The sequence below is a fragment of the Lithobates pipiens genome, unplaced genomic scaffold (assembly GCF_037356315.1).
Source record: "Lithobates pipiens isolate NorthernLeopardFrog02 unplaced genomic scaffold, aLitPip1_a1.2 Scaffold_18, whole genome shotgun sequence".
Lineage (NCBI taxonomy): Eukaryota > Metazoa > Chordata > Amphibia > Anura > Ranidae > Lithobates > Lithobates pipiens.
Window position 1 is genome coordinate 30,383,815 of NW_027507758.1, and position 23,160 is coordinate 30,406,974.

At 47.0% G+C, this 23,160-nt stretch overlaps 2 long non-coding RNA genes across 2 annotated transcripts in view; one reads left to right on the top strand and one right to left on the bottom strand.

Moving 5' to 3' along the window:
- Positions 1–23,160, bottom strand: part of LOC143990034 (uncharacterized) — a 60,822-nt gene that overhangs the window by 32,318 nt on the left and 5,344 nt on the right. The window lies entirely within an intron of this gene.
- On the top strand, positions 13,151–17,191 carry LOC143990033 (uncharacterized). Its single transcript, XR_013277117.1, has 3 exons — positions 13,151–13,335; positions 15,964–16,065; positions 17,100–17,191. It is a non-coding gene; the product is annotated as an uncharacterized LOC143990033 (long non-coding RNA).

Genomic DNA, 23,160 nt, shown 5'->3' on the forward strand with positions numbered 1-23,160 from the left:
TTGGCGTCCACCAGTGCTTATACTTACCTTTGGCTTCACTCCCCCACTGCTTGCTTAGCACTTCAATGAATCCGGCGGTTCGCTGAAACCAACTTTTAGCTTCAGTTGGTGTTATTTGATGCAAAATTGATCATTTTATGAGTTATGTTATTACAAATCTCTACCCAGATGTCAGTGACAAAGATTTAACTTTCACGATAAGGACTTTTTCAGCACATAGCAGATAACATGCACTCGAAGGTATACTGGGGTTCATTGCCCTGGCTGGTGCATACTGCTGACATAGCATATTTGTCACCCATTGTCTTAGACTAAGCATTTCCCAGGAATAACACGTCCTCATGAAAGCTGTGATAACTTCCACTAAAATCACACTCCACGGCCAAAAACAATGGTGGCACTATTAGTCTCTAACCTTTCACAGCTTGATTGCAATGATAAGCTCTATAGAATATTTACATTGCCATGTCCTGTTGTCAAATAATGCTGAAAAGCAGTAACAAGTGAAAATTGGGCTGCAAATTAGTTGTCTGTTTTACAAATATAAAGAGTTTTTTGTTTTTCCCAGCAAGCAAATATATGGTGTCACGATTCAAAAAAAGGAATACATCCTAGACTGATCTTTACAATGTATTATTTGAAAAAGTAAATGTGAAAAGATTTATATAGATTTTTTTTTACTTATTTTCTGTAATTGTTCTGGACTAGAAAATTCAGTTTTTAAAAACATTTCCCTTTTTTTTTTTAGGTAACTATGATCTTTTGCACATTTATATTACGTAGTGTTTTATCCAGCCAGCAGGTGTCACTCTTGTCTACCTATTATATCCTTAACATTGTTTCCTTTTCAGCTGTGCTCTAGGAAGCCCACAGTTTGACCACTTGCCGCAAAATTACGCACCTGTACATCATTCTGTTACAAGTGATTAAGCTGCAGGCATCACCCCGGTGCCATTTTTTACAGCCCATGGTCAGCTTTCTTGAAATAACAATTGATTGTCATCACAAGCCATGGGAGGGGACGTCCCCCCACTTCCGCTGCTCCACCTGGGCTCCTCCGTCCCACCGGGAGGCCCAAGCGACCAGCCGGCACGTCCGCCAGCTGGCTGGAGACCCAAACAATGCCGAAATTGGCTTTGATCGGGTTTAAACTCTAGTGACCCAAAAGCTTCATCACAACACTTCATGCAATTCGCTGTACCTGTACATCGGTACTTTGACGCTAAATACTGGGGTTAACCCTGGTATTTTCGGGAACAGTGTGCGTTTCTCTTTAAGATAAAAGTGGTCTCATGCGGCGGATTCGGTCCGAGATCACTTTCATCGGCAGCGGGAGAGGTGTACCCTCCTGCCGCGTTCCAATCGTCTCCGACACTTACCGGACCAGACGGTAGTGGTGGAGACGATCGTGTCCTCTCCCATGGATGCCTGGCTGCCGACTGAGGGGAAAGTTGCCCCTGCTCGGCTTCATGGCATGGGAGGGCTGAAGCAACGTCAAATGTCACTTACGCCTATAGCTCTTAACCACTTGCTTACTGGGCACTTAAACCCCGCTCCTGCCCAGACCAATTTTCAGCTTTCAGCGCTGATGCACTTTGAATGACAATTGCGCGGTCATACAACACTGTACCCAAATGAAATTTTTATAATTTTTTTCCCACAAATAGAGCTTTCTTTTGGTGGTATTTAATTACAGCTGGGAGTTTTATTTTTTGTTAAACATGCAAAATAAAAAAAATATAAAAAATCATGTTTAATAGTTTGTTATAAAATTTTGCAAACAGGTAATTTTTCTCCTTCATTGAAATACGCTGATGAGGCGGGACTGGTGGGCACTGATAGGCTGCACTGGTGAGCACTGATAGGCACAGTTAAGGTGGCACCGATAGGCACAGATAAGGCGGTACTGATGGGCACAGATAAGGTGGTACCAATGGGCACAGATAAGGCGGCACTGATGGGCAAAGATGGGCACAGATAAGATGCCACGGATGGGTGGCACGGATGAGCACTGATAGGTACCACTGATAGATGGGACTGATGGGCACTGTTAGGTGGCACTGATAGGTGGCACTGCTGGGCACTGATGGGTGGCACTGATGGGCACTGATGGGCACTGGTAGATGACAATGATGGGCACGGATATGTGGCATATGAGGTGCAGCACTGTTGTTGAGGCAGATTGTGGGCACTGATAGGTGGCACTATGGGCACTGATGGGTGGCACTATGGGCACTAATGGGTGGCACTATGGGCACTAATGGGTGGCACTATGGGCACTAATGGGTGGCACTGATGGGTGGCACGTTTCCTATAATTAGGTGGCACTGGCAGAGGGCAGGTGGACACTGATAATCTAGCCATGATCGGGACTGAAGTCCCTCTCACGGCCGCCGGTGATCGGCTTTTTTTTTTCTCCTCGCACTGTCAGCGCGAGGAGGAAAAATAGCCGATTACCGGCTCTGTTGTGATCACATGATCAGCTGTCATTGGCTGACAGCTGATCACATGGTAAGGGGTCGGGATCAATCCCTTGCTCCGATCTGTGATCAGGCGAGTCTCATAGACTCGCTGATCACAGAGCGGGCCGCACGCGCCCCTCAGGGGGGGGGGGGGTCCCGGCAAAGCAGGTCCGCGCTCTAGCCGTCATTCGGCTATAGCACGGATCTCAAGCGGTTTAAGGGATTTTTTTTTTTTGTTTATTGCATTTTAGTGTAAATATGAAATCTGAGGTCTTTTTGACCTCAGATCTCATATTTAAGAGGACCTGTCATGCTTTTTTTCTATTACAAAGAATGTTTACATTTCTTGTAATAGGAACAAAAGTGACACAATTTTTTTTAAACTGTCACAATAAAAAACATAACCGCTTGCCGACCAGCCGCCGTCATTTTACAGAGGCAGGTCGGCATGATCCCTCAAACCATCGTAGCTAGCTATATGTCGTCTCGTGGGATTGGGATAGCAGGCATGGCCGATGCAGAGAGGCAGAACAGGGACATGTGTATGTAAACACACAAATCCCTGTTCTGTTCTGTGAGGCGTGACAGATCGTGAGTTCCTAATAGCTAGGAATCACGATTCGTCATTTCCTCTAGTCAGTCCCCTCCCCCTACAGTTAGAAACACAAACAGGGAACACAGTTAACCCCTTGATTGCCCCCTAATGTTAACCCCTTCCCTTCCAGTTACATTTTTACAGTAATCAGTGCATTTTTATAGCACTGATCGCTGTATAATTGTCAATGGTCCCAAAAATGTGTCAAAAGTGTCCGCTATAAAAAAATACTATAAATGTATCCCCAATTTTGCAGACGCTATAACTTTTGTACAAACCAATCAGTATACGCTTATTGTGATTTTTTTTTTACCAAAAATATGTAGAAGAATACATATCGGCCTAAACTGAGAAACAATTACCGTATATACTCGAGTATAAGCCGAGATTTTCAGCCTCTTTTTTGAGGCTGAAAGTGCCCCCCCTCGGCTTATACTCGAGTCATCGCTGTCTGCCTGCTCGATCAGCGTGTCGAGCAGACAGACAGCGGACATTCTACCATTCAAACGCCGCGCCTCCGCCTCCGCCTTCGCCTGTGATAGGCGGAACACTGAATTTCCCAGCAGCCTGTGTTCCGCCTATCACGGACATCGTCTCATCCTCGTACTACGGACGAGGATGAGACGATGTCCGTGATAGGCGGAACACAGGCTGCTGGGAAATTCAGTGTTCCGCCTATCACAGGCGAAGGCGGAGGCGGAGGCGCGGCGTTTGAATGGTAGAATGTCCGCCGAGGCGCCGACGAAGAGCGGCGATCCTGGCAAGGCACGGGACGGAGGCAAGGCAAGGCACGGCACGGGACGGGACGGAGGCAAGGCACGACACGGGACGGAGGCAAGGAGGCAAGGCACGGGACGGAGGCAAGGCACGGGACACAGGCTCGGGACACAGGTAGGCTGGACACACACACACACACACACACACACGGACACACACACACAGGGATGGATGGATACACACACACACAGGGATGGATGGATGGATGGAGACACACACACACAGGGATGGATGGATGGATGGAGACACACACACACAGGGATGGATGGATGGATGGACACACACACACACAGGGATGGATGGATGGATGGACACACACACACACAGGGATGGATGGACGGACACACAGGGATGGACGGACACACAGGGATGGACGGACACACAGGGATGGACGGACACACAGGGATGGACGGACACACACACAGGGATGGACGGACACACAGGGATGGACGGACACACACACAGGGATGGACAGCCATGTCTCACCCTCGGCTTATACACGAGTCAATAAGTTTGCCAGTTTTTTTGGGGGTAAATTGGGGGCCTCGGCTTATATTCGGGTCGGCCTATACTCGAGTATATACGGTAGCTTTCTTTTTTTTTTTTTAAATGGGGATATTTATTATAGCAAAAAGTACAAAATATTGAGTTTTTTTCAAAATTGGCACTCTTTTTTTATTTATAGTGCAAAAAATAAAAACCAAAAAGCAAGCTCTATTTGTGGGCAAAAAAGGACGTCAATTTTGTTTGGGTGCAGCTCTGCACAACCGCGCAATTGTTAGTTAAAACGTCGCAGTGCCAAAAAGCAAAAAAAAAGCCCAGTCATTCAGCAGCCAAATCTTCCGGGGGGCTGAAGTGGTTACAGTAAAATAAATAAGAAAAAAGTAGCGCTCACATATGAAAAGTGTTCAAACCGCACAGGTGAGGTATCGTTGCGGTTGTTAGAGCGAGAGCAACAATTCTAATGCTAGACCTCCTCTGTAACTCAAAACTGGTAACATCACCTATGGAGATTTTTAAGGGTAAAAGTTTGTCACCATTCCACGAGCGGGCGCAATTTTGAAGCGTGACATGTTGGGTATCAATTTACGCAGTCCCGTTTCGCCAAAAAATGGCCTGGTCAGGAAGGGGGCAAATCCTTCCAGTCCTTAAGTGGTCAAACACAAAAGACGGTGCCTTTTTTTTTGCTTTTTTGGTTCAATAGACTTTTATGGAGAATTTGCAGAAAATCCAGCAAGTCTTCCAGCTGGCGTCTTCCAGATCTCACTCCGACAGCAGTGGAGACTGATACATGCGGCGCCTGCCGCCGGTTCCATCGGTCCTTTGATGTGATACTGCCCCCCTGACCATACTCAGGCCACTTTGGAGACTTTCCAATGCTGTGCCCGCCGCTGGTTCTATGGGTTCCCTTGGACTGATCCTGTCATCCTGACAAGCCCGCTGTATTTTATACAATGTGAGTGTATTTTATGCTTGTTTATTTGATTATTTTTTTTTATGAATTAAACGTTACTGTACCAGAGGTGGCTTGCCACTTTTCTCTTCCCCTTCCCTTGCATTTTGTTTTTACAGCCATCGGGCCCCCAGCCCGCCACTGAATCAGCCTACCTCCAGGAGCAATCATTTCTGAACTTTTCATGTGTATACACGTGACCGTGGATCTTACCATTGGGACTATCTTTTCAAATAACTGACTTTCAATGGACTCATCTCATTAGGATCTTGTTAGGATTTCATGTCTACTCTGCTTATGGCTGGCAGATTGCAGCGCTGAGTTACACACTCACGTGCGTTTTTTCTCTTTTCTTTTGCAGAAAAGCGTGTGGTGTGTTTTTGCCAGTGATTTGCATTCTCTAGTCTGCCCAACAACATACTGGCCCAAAAAAAAAGCATTAAAACCTCAAAATGCAAATCGCTGTAAAATGTGCAAAAACGCAAAATGCACAGCAAAAAGTACCGCAAAAACAACCAAAAGTAAACTGCATAGGTGTGAACCGATCCAAAGGGAGCTCTTGAATTCAATGGCTTTGAATTCCGAGAGCTTTGACAGCACCCATTGACTCCCATGGCCCAGCTGTTGTCAGCGTTCACTCCTCTCCCCTGCAGCAGTCGTTCACAGACACAGGGGAGCCAGTGCTGCCGGGTCATGTGGCCGGACAGGAGAGGATTAAAATTAGGTGAGTACAGAGATCGGTGTTTATATATGTCAGGCAGGATAGATAGGAGGCGGGGGAGGGAACATTTTAAGAGTGGTTATAATTAGGCTTTTCTTCCACTTGATGGGGGGAGCTTTCTCTGATGATGAAATTCCTTCTATGTACTGTTCTCTATGAGCTCTCGAATTTCTCCTTCCCCCCTTCAATGTGTTTGGAACGATTAGTGTACGTTAGTTGTGGTTAGGGATGTCCTATGTGTTCTCCGAAACCTAAGGTAGCTACTTTTCTTTTCTCCTGGTGTTGGTACGCAAGTTAAAAGCGGGACACAACAGCAGGGGAAAAGTTTCTTTTCTTTCTTTTTTTCTGACTATATGTTAGCTACGGCTTCGGCCTTGTAGACTCTGAGGAGTGACATAAGGACTTATTTCTTTAAGAGGGACCCACTGCCACTATTTGGATTTATTCGGTAGTGACAGTGGATATGGTCATGTAATGGTAAAAATAGTGGTTAGGGATGAGCTTCGAGTTCGAGTCGAACTCATGTTCTACTCGAACATTGCCTGTTCGCCTGTTCAGCGAACAGTGAACAATTTGGGCTGCTCGCAGCAAATTCGAAAAGCCGGAACACCCTATACAAGTCTATGGGAGAAATCTAAAGTGCTCATTTTAAAGGGTAATATGCAGGTTACTGTCCTAAAAAGTGTTTGGGGACCCGGGTCCTGCTCCAGGGGACATGGATCAATGCAAAAAAAAGTTTTAAAAACGGCCGTTTTTTCAGGAGCAGTGATTTTAATAATGATTAAAGTCAAACAATAAAAGTGTAATATTCCTTTAAATTTCGTAGCTGGGGGGTGTCTATAGTATGCCTGTGAAGGGGCGCATGTTTCCCGTGCTTAGAACTGTCCCTGCACAAAGTGTCATTTGTGCAGGAAAAAAAGTCTTTTAAAATCACTTGCAGCTAAATTGTCGGCTCCCCGTAATACAGAGAACACTCAATGAGTGTTCTCTGTATTGGCCGACAATTCATTCATTCATTGATAAAAAAAAAAAAAAAAGCGTGGGGGTTCCCCTAAATTCAATTACCAGGCCCTTCAGGTCTGACATGGATATTAAGGGGAACCCCGTGTCAAATAAAAAAAAAAATTGACGTGGGGGTCCCCCTAAATATCCATACCAGACCCTTCAGGTCTGATATGGATATTAAGGGGAACCCCGCATCAAATTTAAAAAATTTTTTACGTGGTGGTCCCCCTAAAAATCCATACCAGACCCTTTATCCGAGCACGCAACCTGGCAGGCCGCAGGAAAAGAGGGGGGGACGAAAGAGCGGCCCCCCTCCCTCCTGAACCGTACCAGGCCACATACCCTCAACATTGGGAGGATGCTTTGGGGGTCTGTGACCCCTCAAAGCACCTTGTCCCCATGTTGATGAGGACAAGGGCCTCATCCTCACAACCCTGGCCGGTGGTTGTGAGGGTCTGCGGGCGGGGGGCTTATCAGAATCTGGAAGCCCCCTTTAACAAGGGGACCCCCAGATCCTGCCCTCCCCCTGTTTGAAATGGTAAGGGGGTACTTTGTACCCCTACCATTTCACAAAGAAAGTGTCAAAATGGTTAAATAAGACAAACACACTTTTGAAAAATTCCTTTATTAAAAATAAAAAAAATAAAAAAAAAGATTCCAGCGGTGCTAATCCACTCTTGCTATCCAGCGACGAATCTCCGGGGTCCAGCGATGGATGATCATATCCAGCGACGGGGATCTCTCAGTCCAGCGCTGTCCATACATCCTTCTTCTGTCTCCACTGCGGAGACTGCGGAGATCCCAGCGCTGACGTTTCTTATATTAGGAGGGCGGGCCACCCGTCACCTGACCCCGCCCCTCTGACTCTGGAGAGGGAAGCCAGGGGTTCCCCAGTGACGTGTAGGTGACCCCGCCCCCTCTGATGTAACGCAGGTTTCCGTTACATCAGAGGGGGCGGGGTCACCCACACGTCACTGGGGAACCCCTGGCTCCCTTCACCATCGTCAGAGGGGGCGGGGTCAGGTGACAAGTGGCCCCGCCCTCCTAATATACCCCCACGCTTTTTTTTTTTTATCAATGAATGAATGACAGCTAATACAGAGAACACTCATTGAGTGTTCTCTGTATTACGGGGAGCCGACAATTTAGCCGCAAGTGATTTTAAAATACTTTTTTTCCTGCACAAATGACACTTTGTGCAGGGACAGTTCTAAGCACCAGAAACATGCGCCCCTTCACAGGCATACTATAGACACCCCCAGCTACGAAATTTAAAGGAATATTACACTTTTATTGTTTCACTTTAATCATTATTAAAATCACTGCTCCTGAAAAAACTGCCGTTTTTAAAACTTTTTTTGCATTGATCCATGTCCCCTGGGGCAGGACCCGGGTCCCCAAACACTTTTTAGGACAGTAACTTGCATATTACCCTTTAAAATGAGCGCTTTAGATTGTGAACGTTCGAGTCCCATAGACTTTAATAGGGTTCTAAAGTTCACACGAAGTTTAGGTCTGTTCGTAGGTTCTGGTGCGAACCGAACAGGGGGGTGTTCGGCTCATCCCTAGTTGTGGTCATGCACACTGCTCTATTCACACTACCAATGCCATAAATGCATAGTTGCCAACTGTCCCGACATTCCCAGGATTCAGACCCTTTTCCCGGTTTTCGCGATTCCCAGGCAATGTTCCGGTGAAATCTTTGTTTTACCAATTTTTCGCCACTGCCGGCCTCCGCTAGAGGTCCGTGGCCAGCGGAGACAATGTTTCCACCGGCCACCATTTAAAGAAGACCAGAATGCAAAGGTCGGGTGGCTGCCAATAGAAATTGAATACGGCGCTGTCCACCCACCCCCCCCCCCCCCGTGCTGGCCTGTGACCCGTTGTGGGAAAGGCAGCGGGACAGGGCAGGAGGTGGGCAGCACCTCAGCTCAATTTCTATTGGCAGCCACCCGACTGGTTATGCCTATTGTTCCACACTGTCTATTACTTCTGGTGTTCTGTAATGACGGCTGAGAGAGTCTTTGCTGCTGGGGGAGGGAGGCTGCTCCACTGGGGGACACACCTGATGTAAGAGGGGCTACTCCACTGGGGGACACACCTGATGTAAGGGGGGCGTCTCCACTGGGGGACACCAGATTTAAGGGGGGCTTCTTCACTGGGGGAAACTGGATGTAAGGGGAGCTTCTCCACTGGGGGACACTGGATGTAAAGGGAGCTTCTCCACTGGGGGATACACCGGATGTAAGGGGGGGCTTGTCCACTGGGGGACACCAGATGTAAGAGGGGGCTTCTTCAATGGGGGACGCCGGATGTAAGGGTGTAAGGGGGGCTTCTCCACTGGGAGACACCGGATGTAAGGGGGGGCTTCTCCACTGGGGGACACCAGATGTAAGGGGGGTTTCTCCACTGAGGGACACTGGATGTAAAGGGAGCTTCTCCACTGGGGGATACACCGGATGTAAGGGGGGGCTTGTCCACTGGGGGACACCAGATGTAAGAGGGGGCTTCTTCAATGGGGGACGCCGGATGTAAGGGTGTAAGGGGGGCTTCTCCACTGGGAGACACCGGATGTAAGGGGGGGCTTCTCCACTGGGGGACACCAGATGTAAGGGGGGTTTCTCCACTGAGGGACACTGGATGTAAGCGGGTCTTCTCCACTGGGGGACACACCTGATGTAAGGGGGGCGTCTCCACTGGGGGACACCGGATTTAAGGGGGGCTTCTTCACTGGGGGGCACTGGATGTAAGGGGAGCTTCTCCACTGGGGGACACTGAATGTAAAGGGAGCTTCTCCACTGGGGGATACACCGGATGTAAGGGGGGGCTTGTCCACTGGGGGACACCAGAAGTAAGAGGGGGCTTCTTCAATGGGGGACGCCGGATGTAAGGGTGTAAGGGGGGCTTCTCCACTGGGAGACACTGGAAGTAAGGGGGGCTTCTCCGCTGGGGGACACCAGATGTAAAGGGGGCTTCTCCACTGGGGGACACCAGATGTAAAGGAGGGCTCTGCTGCTGGGGACACCTGATGTAAAGGAGGGCTCTGCTGGCGGGGGCACAGATCTGTAAGGAGGGCTCTGCTGGTGGGGGCACAGATCTGTAAGGAGGGCCTCTGCTTCTGGGGCACCTGATGTAAGGACGGACTCTATTGGGGGCACCTGATGTAAGAATGGACTCTGCTGGGGGCACCTGATGTAAGGACGGACTCTGCTGGGGCCACCTGATGTAAGAATGAACTCTGCTGGGGGCACCTGATGTAAGGACAGACTCTGCTGGGCGCACCTGATAAAAGGACGGACTCTTCTGGGGGCACGTGATGGCATCTGGTGGCAGGCGACGTGGCAGGGGACACGCTCAGGGGTCCCACTGATTCTGGATTATTGAAAAAAAAAACTAAAAGAGATGGACTTTATAGGCACCCAAATAAAAAGACCTAATAAAATGTTTTTCTTATTTTATTAAAAAAAATATAAAAAAGAAAGTTAAAGTATAGTTATTATAATAACATATAGGATACAGTTAGTTTAATAGTATACCCTGTACACATAGACATTGACATCACATAGTAACCATATTCATAATTATAAGTCAGGAGTGATTCCCAAAGCACTGTCTGATATGAGTATCTGGTGAGTTGTGTGTCCAAGTCTACATCCGGGTATATCAGAAATTTCAATTCAGAGGCTCGACATGTCACGCGTGAATCACTCTTCCTCAGGAGCAGCAATTTTCTAATAAACAGATATAAGAAACACTAAATAATATACATAAACAATAATAGATATATTAACAATCAAAAAAGAAGAAAGCATAAAAACATAATTATTTGTGTATATATATATATATATATATATATATATATATATATATATATATATATATATATATATATACCATCTGGTTCAATCAGGAGCGCACACTTAACACCCTGGTTGGCTGAATTCATAGAGGCAGCAGCAAAGCTACCAAGTGGGAACATATTGAAAAATATTTATTACTATATTCAGGTGTTTAACAGATCTGATAGAAACTCCCGGGGAGGGGGGGCACCCATCCTAGAGAACATTGATAAATTAGTAAATAACAATGTTAAACAAATTACTAAAAAGGCCGGCCCCACCGAAGGCCATTGCGCAGATGCAAACCGTAGCCGTGGTAGAGGCTAAACAGGAGGCAAATGCGCATTTGCCTCCTGTTTAGCCGCTACCACGGAGACGGTTTGCGTCTGCGCAATGGCCTTCGGTGGGACCGGAGGTGCGTGGCGTGTTTCAGTGACGTGCTTCCGGTCGGAACATATTTATTCAGCTTCAGCGTCCTACACATTGCAATTGTCGTCTCTATCCGAACGGTGATGATGTAATGCTGTGTGGTGACACGTTCGTTTTATTGACAAGGTACTCTGGTTTATCCTTCTTGGGTTTATGACTGCAATAATACGAGCTGTTTAGCTTGGTGCAAACTGACTACTAAGCTTACCGTTATCCCTGTGTTATATTTTTCTTGTCTTTATAGGCATTAGACTATTGGATGGGTTCTCTATTACCCTTACCTCTACCTATAAGAAATTGATGGGATCATCTGCTTGCCTTTATGATCATTCATCACTTTTTATTCACATGGACATATAGTATACGTCATCCGTTAACCTCTCATTACATAAAATATACTATATTGACAGCGCTAAATATCCAATAAATTTCAAAATAAATATACATAAAAAGATGACAGTTCGTGATTTTCAAGGAATCCACCAAAAAAGTTTTGAGTGGATCCACCAAATTCGTTTTGAGTGGAGTACTGTAAATCCAAAAGATATTGTTGTAAGGAGATCAAGGAACCTTTTACTATTGATGTTGACAACCGCTTGGCATTGGTTATAATGAGAAGCATCTCCATAAGGAATCCGATGAACCAATCATAATAATTGTTTATGATGTGCCTGTTAACCCTTTGAGTTCTGGTGAGTTTTTTACCATAAGGGGTGTCACCGATTGTGAAGCTTCTGTGCACTGGTGTCTCTAGCTTGGAGATGGACTTTCTTCTCTTTTACATCATCTTGTGAACACTATAGTGGATAGCTCATATTCATGTTTTTGGGCTTTAAAAAACTTTTTTGGTGGATTCCTTGAAAATCACGAACTGTCATCTTTTTATGTATATTTATTTTGAAATTTATTGGATATTTAGCGCTGTCAATATAGTATATTTTATGTAAAGAAATGGCCCGGACATTAGGATAAGGGGAGGGCCGACATGACGAGGGTGGGGGCGGTGAGGCTCGGCTGGGCGGAGAGGAAGTGTGGAGGAGGCGGGCCCTTGAGCGGGGGGGATGACGAGGAAAGGGGGCGGAGTCGGCGCGCAGAGTTTCAGTGCGCGCTGGGGGAATAGGAAGCAGGAGGAGAGTTTTTTTTCAGCTCTCCCCTGCGTTTAGCATATCGAGCCCGGCGGACCGGCGGTGTTGACTGGTGTACATGATGGACGTGGATGCGGTATTGTCGAGGCTGCGGGAGGAGGCGGTGACCCGGGGTGCTGGCTGGTTGGAGGCCTCTGTGGCAGGCTTGCTGCGGGGCCCCGGCCAGGCCTCGGGCGTGGTGCTCGGCGGCCCCCCTCCCCCTCTCTCCCCCCCTCATCCTCCCGGCCGCCTCGGGGCCCGCAGATCCTGGCCTCCGGAGCGGTACAGCCCCGAGCTGGCCGCTGACAGGGCTGGGGGGAACCCGGATAGGGACACCGCTACCCCGCCGGCTAAGCGTAGGCCGGTGGCGGTTGGGGGGAGTGCTAGTTCGCGGCGTGCGCGGGGGGGGTGGTGATCCCGGGGGCCGAGTTGCTCAGGCGCGGGAGGGGGGTCAGATGGCGGCTACCTCTGCGGGCCTCTTGCCTGCAGCGAGGGGGGCTCGCCGTGGGAGAGAGGCCTCGGCGGGTGCTGGCCAGTCGCTTGGAATGGCCGGGGCCTGTAATCCTGATGGACGGGGGCGGAGCAGGACGGCCGGGACATCGCGGCTCCATCGGGGGGACCGGTCCGCATTGCGGTCTGGATCTGTGGCTAGGCGGGCTTCCCCGGCCCGGCCCAGGGCTCGTTGTGGTGAGAACGCTGAGCGGGGGTTGCGGACCTCCACGGCGCGTAGTACGGATGGTGCTGCAGGGCGCTCTACGCCGGCGAGGAATCCTGACCCACGGCCTGGTGTGGCGGCACGATCGGAGGCTGGGAGTTCCCAAGACGGCTTGTCGGAGGGGGAGCTGGTCGAGCCGGAGGAGGATGAGGTACCGAGGACGGCACGAGGCACGGGACCTACGGCTGGATGTCCCCTTGGGCAGCGGCAGCCAGGTAAGAGACCTTCTACTCTGTCTTCTTCTTCTTTTTCTGTCCTTCCTGAGGGGGGTCCTTCGGGAGGGGTGGGGGGCGCTGGGGCGTCTGGCGTCTTAGGGGTCGGCCCTGGGGCGGGTTCTCCAGATGTGGGGGTAGTTCACACCTTGTTGGCGGGTTTGCGGGAGGTTCTGGCGCACTGTGAGGCTGGTTCACGGCCGGCGGCGGAGGCATCTCCGGTGGCTGCGTGGGCCTTGGGTGCGCAGTCTGGGGTTCGGGGTTTGCCGTCAGGGGTTCCCCCTGTGGTGGTGGCTGCTGCGGATGGGCCGGTGATCGGTCCGCTGGCAGCTGCTCCTGGCCCGGCCGTTGGGGGGGTTGTTCCTGCGGCTGCGACGGCGGTGGTTGCTGCGCCGGCTGCGGTTGGTGAGGCGGCGGTAGCCGCTAAGGGAGTAGCGGGAGGGGATGGCCTGCGTCTAGCTGACGCAGCGAAATGTGAGGTCTACGTCTGTTTTGAGGGGCCTTTGGGCGCTCACTTGAAGACTGAGGTGAGAGACCGCATTTGGAAAGAGGAATATGTGGAGATTTTTTCCTTGCTACCTCTGGAGAAGTTTAACTTGGACAAAGTTAAGCCGGATGAGAGCAAGAAGGAGGAGGAAGAGAAGCGGCGGTACCGGCTGATCCCGCGCACGTTTGCAAACTGGTTGCAGGCGTTTGTGATTCTGGCTAGCGTTATTGGGGAGAAGGCGCCGGAAAACTGCTCGCCACTTTTTTGCTACCTCGATTCCATCGGGGAGGCGCAGAGGGTCTACGGGGGGACTGCTTGGTTGCGCTATGATGAGCAATTTAGGCAGAAGAAGGCGGTCCGCCCGTCCTTGCGGTGGGATCACAAGGACATTAGTCTTTGGATGAAGCTGATGTCCTCCCCGAGGGGCTCCTTGCCTGCCTTTCAGGGAGGGGCCGGGAGCCCGGCAGCCGTCGGACAACCGGCCGGAAACCGCATGGGTTTCTGTTGGCAATTCAATGCCGGCACTTGCAAATTCGGGGCCAAGTGTCGATTCCGGCACGAGTGTTCCGCGTGTGGAGGTTCCCATTCCCAGTCCCGGTGCTTCAAGCAGGGACGGGGGAAAGGGGGGGACGCTGGAAAAGGGGGTGACGCCGGTGAGGGTAGGAAGGATGGTGCCTTTTCTAAGGCGCTATCCTGATCGAGTTGCAGCCAAGTTGCTGGAGTTGGGGTTTGCGGAGGGTTTTCGGTTGAATAGTCAGCTTCAGGTGGTTCCGCCGGTTGCGAACAACTTGAAGTCGGCTAGGGAGCATGCGGGTGTTGTCACAGACAAGTTGCTCAAGGAAGTTGCTTTGGGGCGCATGGCTGGTCCGTTTGGGGATCCGCCCATGTCTAATTTGGTGGTCTCCCCGTTGGGCGTGGTTCCGAAGAAGGAGCCGAACAAATTTCGGCTCATTCATCATTTGTCCCATCCGCGGGGGGGGTCGGTTAATGACTCCATTGATCCCAGCCTCTGCACAGTGTCTTACACTTCTTTTGATACGGCGGTTGACTGGGTGCAGCGTTTCGGCAAGGGGGCATTGTTGGCGAAAACGGATGTAGAGGCGGCCTTCCGCCTCTTGCCGGTTCACCCGGATTGCTGCCACTTGTTGAGTTGCCAGTGGCAGGGCATGTTTTACGTTGATCGGTGTTTGCCCATGGGGTGCGCAATTTCTTGTTCGTTGTTTGAGCAGTTTAGTTCTTTTTTGGAATGGGCGGTACGGGATGTTTCTGGTTTATCTTCCGTCATCCATTATTTGGATGACTTTCTGTGTATCAGGCCTGCTGATAGCCGCGTTTGTGCGTCTCTCTTGGCTACGATTCAGCAGTTGTTTGAGGTTTTTGGGGTCCCGTTGGCCCCGGATAAAATGGAAGGTCCGACCACAGAGCTGCGTTTTTTGGGGATTGTCATAGACACCATGGCGATGGAGTGCCGTTTGCCGATGGACAAGTTGGAGGATCTGCAGTGGGAGGTGGCCGGGGCTTTGCGGGCGAAGAAGATTCAGCTTCGGGCCCTGCAATCGCTCTTGGGCAAGTTGAATTTCGCCTGCCGCATTATGCCGATGGGGCGTGTTTTCTGCCGGCGCTTGGCGGCGGCCACAGCTGGCGTTCGGGCTCCTCATCATTTCATCCGCCTGGGCCAGGAACTCAAGGCTGATTTGTCGGTGTGGGATTCCTTCTTGGCCAGTTATGACGGCCGCTCGCTTTGGTTGGATAGGGTGGTTTCTAACTTTGATATAGAATTGTTCACGGACGCGGCTGGTTCAGGTGGTTTTGGGGCTTTCTTTCAGGGTCGGTAGAGCGCTGGGGAATGGCCGGTGTCTTGGAGGGAAGCGGGTTTGGTTCGCAATCTGGCCGCACTGGAATTGTTCCCCATTGTACTGGCCGTCGAATTGTGGGAGGGCGATTTCCAGAATCGGCGCGTTCGCTTTCATTGTGATAATCTGGGGGTGGTGCATGCCATTAATAATAACACTGCATCTTCTCCTCCTGTGGTGCGTTTGCTGCACTATCTGGTTCTTAAGTGTTTGTGTCTTAATTGTTTTGTGACTGCTGTGCATGTTCCTGGAGTAGAAAATTCAGTGGCTGATGCGTTGTCTCGTTTCCAGTGGGACAGATTCCGTCAGTTGGCACCGGCAGCGGAGGCGCACGGGCTTCAGTGCCCCGAGAGGTTATGGAGCATCGCCTTACCACAGCACAGCTGTTGATTCGTAAGTCCGTATCGGCAGCTACCTGGTCAGCGTACAGTAAGGTCTGGAGTGAATGGGGCGCTTTGGTACAGGAGGTGGGAGATTGCAGTAGCGAGGAGGGTAGGGTTCTTTTGCTGCTTTATTTTATTGGTCGGAATTTTGAAAGTGGAGTGTCGGCGTCGTATATGTCGCAAAAGCTGGCCGGGCTGGCTTTTATGTTTCAGTTGGTGGGCCAGAGGGATGCTACTAAGGTTTTTATGGTTCGGCGCGCTATGCGTGGTTACCGCGCTGGTCGCTCGGCGGCTGATACCAGACGACCGGTTTCGTTCCAGCTTTTGGGCGAGGTGGTAAAACAGTTGCAACGTGTTTGCGTTTCACGTTTTGAGAGGGTGTTGTTCCGGGCGGTTTTTGTTTTGGCCTTTTTTGGGGCGTTTCGGGTTGGGGAGATTGTGAGTAGGAATAAGAGAGGTGATGGGGGTTTAGACGTGAGCGAAGTGTTTGTGCGGGGTGGAGCGTTGGGTGTGTTCTTGCGCAGGTCCAAGACAGATAGGTTGGGCAAGGGTGTGTGGGTGGAATTGCGGTCGATTCCGGGTTCCCCTGTGTGTCCGGTGGCATCGGTGGGGGAATTTTACTGTATCCGGCCCCAGGGGGAGGGGGTTTTCTTCCGACATGAGGATGGCACGGCCTTGTCTAGGTTTCAATTTCAGGCGGTATTTAAAAAGTGTTTGGTGGCCGCGGGGTTGTCGGTTAACAACTATTCTTCTCACTCTTTCCGCATTGGGGCTGCCACAGAGGCGGTCCGGTGGGGATTGGATGACCAAGCTGTTCAGAGCATTGGGCGTTGGGAATCGGCGCGATTAAGTTTGTACGTCCGCCCTCATTTATTGTAGGTACGGGGTGATGCTGGGGCTCGGTCGGATTGGGGGGTGCAGTTCTTTCTTTCGGGGGTGGGCCGGGTTGGTACGTTCTGTTCTTTAAGGAAGCGTTGTGCAACCTTGCTCTCCTCTCATCCCACCCTACCACTCTATTCCTTTGTGTTTTTTCTTTTCTTTCAGACTCGGAGGCCTGTCTGGTGTGGATCCTTGGACACTCATATGTTTATTGGGGTGCCAGGAGGGCTGAGGTCCGGAGGGATGGGAGGTTGTTGGGTTTGTCTAGGGAGGAAGGCACGGTTCGCTGGTTGGGTATCCCGGGGATGCTGTGGTCTAGGGTGTTGCCGGAAATACACAGGTACGCTCGCTTGGATCGTCCTCCTAATGTGGTTTTGTTACATATGGGTGGTAATGATCTGGGTTTGCGGTGTGCCCGGGAATTAATCAGGGATATAAAATTTGATCTGCTACGGTTGCAAGCCTCTTTCCCTGATACAATTTTTATTTGGTCCGATATTGTGGCCAGGACGGCTTGGCGTTTGGCGCGCTCTGTAGCGGGCTTGAATAGGGCCAGGGTGAAGGTAAACAAGGCGGTGGCCAAGTTTTTTGTCCGGAATGGAGGGCTGGCGGTGCGTCATCGGGATTTGGAGGAGGAGACTTGGCGTTTTTTGCGCTCTGATGGCGTGCATTTGAATGCCATCGGACTTGACCTTTGGCAACTGGGGGTGCAAGACGGTGTGCAACGGGCAGTTAGGATGTGGTGGGCGTCACGCATGTAAGGTGTCACATGCGCTTGCTGTGGCATTAGGTCTATGGGGTCTTTGAAGGTGGTGCTGGAAAAAATAATGGAGGTTAAAGGGGGTTGGGCACAGATGGAGGTATGGGTGTCCTTTTTTCTCCCTTAAAAGGTTAATAATGGAATGGAGGAGGTTGTATCTGGAAGGAAGTTGCTGGTTTGTCCCTGAGCTTGCGTAATTACACGGCGGGGGGCCTGTTTATGGTTTACCGATACAACTGGTGGGTTAAAATTCTAATTTACCTTCAAAGACCTCTAGATCAAAAATGGGTTAATGCTGGATGTATATATATTTGGTTTATAATGTTTTTTGTTGAAAATGTATTTATATGCATTTAAGTTATGTTTCAGAGTATTTTTGTATTTTTGTATTTTTTCATATGTTTGTAATAAAGAAAAATGGGCTGCTATGGCCATTCGACTCCAAAGAGGATAATGTGTCGTCTGGTCATTTGTTAGATAAGTAATTTAGAGTATAAGTGGTTATAGAAGAGCCTCACAAATGAGCACATCCCCTAGTCATGAGAGGTTAATAGATGACGTATTCTATATGTCCATGTGATTTATGATTTTATTTCATGATAGCAGCTTACAATTAGATTTTGATAAACTTCCTTTTATTTGAGCGCTGGGATCAGTGAGGAATATTTTATATATTTTTCAGTTATATTAGTACCCATCACTTTTTATTATGAAAAGTTTTTTGAAGTCTAGCCCGTTGGTTCTTTGAGGCTACATCATTATATTACATATTTCTACGTTGAGAGTCCTGTGCAACTGCCCAGGCTGTGTGGCATTTATTATGTATTTTTAGCCTCCTACTATCATGGTAAGCACAATTTTCGGTCTTTTTTATTTTTAGTCATTTGTTTAACATTGGTATTTACTAATTTATCAGTATTCTCTAAGATGGGTGCCCCCCCTCCCCGGGAGTTTCTATCAGATCTGTTAAACACCTGAATATAGTAATAAATATTTTTCAATATATTCCCACTTGGCAGCTTTGCTGCTGCCTCTATGAATTCAGCCAACCAGGGTGTTAAGTGTGCGCTCCTAATTGAACCAGACGGTATATATATATATATATATACAAGTAGTTATGTTTTTATGCTTTCTTATTTTTTGATTGTTAATATATCTATTATTGTTTATGTATATTATTTAGTGTTTCATATATCTGTTTATTAGAAAATTGCTGCTCCTGAGGAAGCGTGATTCACGCGCGACATGTCGAGCCTCTGAATTGAAATTTCTGATATAACCGGATGTAGACTTGGACACACAACTCACCAGATACCCATATAAGACAGTGCTTTGGGAATCGCTCCTGACTTATGATTATGAATATGGTTACTATGTGATGTCAATGTCTATATGTACAGGGTATACTATTAAACTAACTGTATCCTATATGTTATTATAATAACTATACTTTAACTTTCTTTTTTATATGTATTTTTAATAAAATAAGAAAAACATTTTATTAGGTCTTTTTATTTGGGTGCCTATAAAGTCCATCTCTTTTAGGTTTATTTTCAATTGAGTTAATTTCGGGACGTTGGCACCCCACAATTGGTACTTTCCTAGTGTCACCCTATGTTAAAGTAACCCTTTGAGCATTTAACGCTATCTGATTCTGGGTTATGGTAAGTTGAATGACTTCATTCAATTTTACAATGTAATAATAGTAATAATACGCTTCAATCATCCTGATACCACAACAACCATGGTGCTGGGATGATTGAAGCGCTAACACCAGGTGTTTGGAGTATCTTTATCTGCTGATTTGTTAAACTCTGGAATACACATTTCTATTGTGGTGTAGGATCTGGGCCTGCTGTCCCTCCATCCCTCTTTGATTCCTTCTCTCTCCTTCCCTTCTTCTTTCTCTCCCTCCCTCCCTCTTTTCCCATTTTTTTCTCCATCTCTCATTCATCAAAAACTCTAACCACACCCCATCTGAACCACGCCCATATAAGCCACACCCACTAGTCCGCGTAAACCATGCCCATTTCACTTTTTTGCTATGTCACTCCTACAAATGCATGCCCCACCCCTAATTATATTAAGACTCCGCCTATAGCCCAAAAAAGTGTCCCTAGCAATTTTTTTACAATGTTGGCAACTATCTAAATGCGATGTGGCAAGCACAGAAGAGGAGGTGCATAGAGCACTGACAGGTGACCCCAGAAGAGGAGGAGCAGAGAGCACTGACAGGTGACCCCAGAAGAGGAGGAGCAGAGAGCACTGACAGGTGACATCAGACGTCATCCCTTCCACACTGCGCTCCACGAGCAGTTCAAGCCTCGCTTTCAGATCGCTCTACTGCAGGATAGTCTTCCCAGTCACGATTGCAGACATCGATGCGAGCCGGCGGTGTGCGGAGGATGGTCTATGTGGACAGCTTTACCCTGGATACCTGCATACTTAGATGTGCCTCTTTTAATCATCAACCATGTGACTTGTTCAATGTTGTACCTTCATTAAATGTAACAATATTGCTACACTTAGAGACGCCTCTTTTCTCTTTTATACTCTGTAGCTCCTGCTGGATTTTGCTTCTAATCCCCTTGTGGAGTCTTCCATTTGTGGATGGAGATTTTATGGTTACACAGCCTGTTCACATTGCTATAATCTTTTTATATGGACTATAAACTGAAGGATTTATGAATAAATGGTTATGGAACGAATCATCTGAGTTTCCATTATTTCTTATGGGGAAATTCACTTTGATATACGAGTGCTTTGGATTACAAGCATGTTTCTGGAATGAATTATGCTCACAATCCAAGGTTTTACTGTATATTCATACTTTATCCACCAATATGGATTTAAGGTAAATACAAAAACTAGACTGCTATAGAGATAAACAGCCCAAGTAAAAACACAAAAGTGCCACTAATGAAAAGGGGAAGAACGAACTAAAAAAAAGTCACATGAAGCCATTTAATATCACATAGTTTTTTGGATTCTTTTTAAATCATAATGATAACAGAAATCACCCAAATAGCCCTGATGAAAGGTTTACATACCCTGGAATATTTGGCCTTGGTACACACACAGAAGGTGGCACACACAGGTTAAAATGGCAATTAAAGTTTAATTTCCCACATTTGTGGCTTTTAAAATCACAATTAGTGTCTGTGTATAAATCGTCAATTTGTTAGCTCTCACATCGATGCAAAACCACAGTAATGTCCATAACCGCATTAATAGGCAAGGATGGCAGCGCTACATATATCTATATAGATATAGATATATATTGATATAGATATAAATCTATATCTATATAGATATAGATATAAAAATAAAAAAATTGCTCTGTATGTTGGACAAAAAATAAAATAAAAATCTGCAGTCACAAAAAAGAGTCACAAAAATGTAAAAAAATGGCAATAGAGGAATAACAATAGCAGAAACTATGAGAACATTCCAAAAACATAATACCATGTTGATGTATATAATATCATCACTGCGATCCATATATAGACATACATGTAACAGAAATATTCATCAAATGGATCACAGTTCTCGTAGTACATCAATCATAGTAATGGGTGAGATCCCATTCAAAATCTAACTCCGATGGAATTCTGGTTTATATTACTGTTCAGGCTTATAATCCTTGGAAAGATTTTTTATTTATTTTTATCCAAGCCTGATACTTGCATATGAGAGGGCTCATGCACACCGCCTACATTATCATTCAACAAATCCTCCAGAGAGGGATGTTTTACTGCATGCATTTTACGGCCGCAACAAAATAAACATGATACACCCCCATCATAAAGGAAAACATATCTATATATCTATATATATATATCTATATATATATCTATCTATATATATATATCTATATATATATATATATATATATATATATATATATATATATATATATATATATATAGATATAGATATATATATATAGATATAGATATATATATATATACATATACACTGCCGTTCAAAAGTTTGGGGTCACATTGAAATGTCCTTATTTTTGAAGGAAAAGCACTGTACTTTTCAATGAAGCTAACTTTAAACTAGTCCTAACTTTAAACAAATATACTCTATACATTGCTAATGTGGTAAATGACTATTCTAACTGCAAATGTCTAGTTTTTGATGCAATATCTACATAGGTGTATAGAGGCCCATTTCCAGCAACTATCACTCCAGTGTTCTAATGGTACAATGTGTTTGCTCATTGGCTCAGAAGGCTAATTGATGATTAGCAAACCCTTGTGCAATCATGTTCACACATCTAAAAACAGTCTAGCTCCTTCCAGAAGCTACAAAACTGACCTTCCTGTGAGCAGATTGAGTTTCTGGAGCATCACATTTGTGGGGTCAATTAAACGCTCAAAATGGCCAGAAAAAGAGAACTTTCATCTGAAACTCGACAGTCTATTCTTGTTCTTAGAAATGAAGGCTATTCCATGCGAGAAATTGCAAAGAAATTGAAGATTTCCTACAACGGTGTGTACTACTCCCTTCAGAGGACAGCACAAACAGGCTCTAACCAGAGTAGAAAAAGAAGTGGGAGGCCGCGTTGCACAACTAAGCAAGAAGATAAGCATATTAGAGTCTCTAGTTTGAGAAACAGACGCCTCACAGGTCCCCAACTGGCATCTTCATTAAATAAATGAATAAGGAAGGCTATCACTCCATTTTGCAAGGCCATGCCATACCCAGTGGACAGCGCTTGATTGGAGCCAATTTCATCCTACAACAGGACAATGACCCCAAACACACCTCCAAATTGTGCAAGAACTATTTACAGCAGAAGCAGGCAGCTGGTATTCTATCGGTAATGGAGTGGCCAGCACAGTCACCAGATCTGAACCCCATTGAGCTGTTGTGGGAGCAGCTTGACCGTATGGTACGCCAGAAGTGCCCATCCAACCAATCCAACTTGTGGGAGCTGCTTCTAGAAGCGTGGGGTGCAATTTCTCCAGCTTACCTCAATAAATTAACAGCTAGAATGCCAAAGGTGTGCAATGCTGTAATTGCTGCAAAAGGAGGATTCTTTGATGAAAGCAAAGTTTGATGTAAAAACAATGTTATTTCAAATACAAATCATTATTTCTAACCTTGTCAATGTCTTGACTCTATTTTCTATTCATTTCACAACGTATGGTGGTGAATAAGTGTGACTTTTCATGGAAAACACAAAATTGTTTGGGTGACCCCAAACTTTTGAATGGTAGTGTATATATAGATATATATATATCCTGTAATATAGCTTTTTTTGACTTAAAAAAAGTACTAAACGTAATTTAAAAATGCAAACATTTACAGATCACAAAAGTATTGTGGACATATTAATAGGGTACCAGATATCTGACATGTGCTGCCCTGCAAACTACTTGTTCTGCTGATATTTTTTAGCATTCACAGAAACTCAGCTATAATAGTTTAAGTGGTTGTAAACCTCAGACTTAA